This window comes from Cariama cristata, unplaced genomic scaffold (genome assembly GCF_000690535.1).
Source record: "Cariama cristata isolate BGI_N322 unplaced genomic scaffold, ASM69053v1 scaffold8334, whole genome shotgun sequence".
NCBI classification, from domain to species: domain Eukaryota; kingdom Metazoa; phylum Chordata; class Aves; order Cariamiformes; family Cariamidae; genus Cariama; species Cariama cristata.
Window position 1 is genome coordinate 1 of NW_009614606.1, and position 1491 is coordinate 1491.

Below are 1491 nucleotides of genomic sequence, written 5' to 3' on the forward strand. Positions count from 1 at the left end.
CGTGTCACGGTGACCATGGGGACAACCAGGGTGGCCACAGGTTGCCCCCCACCCAGCCAGCGGGGATGGGAACAAGTCACTCCGACCCTGGAGAGCATAGTCCTGAGTGTCACCACTTGTGCCACCACCAGCCCCATCCCACCACCCTGGGCACGGGGGACTCCCCAGCACCTGCCCTGCCTGCTCACCCTGCCCAGCCCACTGGCTTCACCCTGCACCCCAGCACCAGTCAGCCCAGCACATGGGTGTCTGGATTTCCGCCGCCATGTCCCCATGGGCCTGGGCCAAACGTGACTCAGGAATGCTCCGAAACCAATGGTGGTACCAGGTCACAATGAATTTGATGGGTTCAGCGGGACTCTGGTGCCTGCTGGGGACCTTTGGAACAAGATAACGGCTGGGTCTACGCATGCTGTGGGAGAGCGGGGCAGTCCTCAGGACACAGCACACCCATTTCCAGCAGGTAAGCAGGGGCCAGAGCCTGTGGAAAATAGCCCAGATATCATGGCCAGAGGCTGCGGGTAACCCTCCTTGCCCCAGGCACAGTTCCTGCTCCAGGACATGGGGTGGGGAGAGGACACCCATGGGAGCCCTGGGGGCACAGGAGGGTGACGGCAGGACCCCAAGCAGTGCTCTGGGGAGGCGAATACCCAGCAGCTTTTGGCAAGGGGTTGGCACCAGGATGTGCCCAGCAGCAAGAAGACCCCTGCCCTGTGCTCAGCACAACAGCACTTCAGACACAGCTATGGGCCAGCAGCTGAGACTGGCCAGGACAGTCCCCAGGATGGGATGGCCCTGGGGACAGTGGTGACAGCCCTGGGCCTGCCAGAGCCAGGGAACTCAGCAAAACAGGGCACCGGGGGAGCGTGGTGGGTGCTGCGCAGCAGCAGGGCTGGGAATCGGGCAGCTCCTTGGCAGGGCAGGAGGGAGGGCAGGAGGCAGGGAGCGGTGTCTCAAAGATCACGGGCTGGTATTAATAAATAGGAGGGAGCAGAGTGTGTGCCTGGCTGGCGACATCTGACCAACTTGTGCACAGCAGGTAGGAGAGCTGGGGGCAACGTGGGGACTTGGGGTTGTGGGTTTGGTTACAAGTGGGTGAACAGCTTGGGACCGGCCAGGGCCACCAGCCAGGTGAGCTTGGCAGGATAATGGCAGCTCTCAGCTCAAGCCCCAAAAGCACGGCCAGGCTGTGGATCCATACAGAGACGTCTCGGTGCCACCATCCCAACCTCGTGAAGGGAGAGATCCCAGCCCAGCCCCGCTCCTCCATGCCCACAGGCTCACCCCTGCTCTGCAGTGCAAGGGTCTGGGGAGGGCACAAACGGAGAGATGGTGAGCCTGTGACACTCGCCAGGGTTTGACATTCCAGCTCCCTTCATGTGTGAAGGGACAAAGTCTGCGGACTGGGCTGTGGGGTGGCCAAGGCTTTGCTCGGCGGCTGTGCTGGCCCGCTGCCCTGGCTGCGCTGCGGTACCTGCAGGAGAAGGGTGG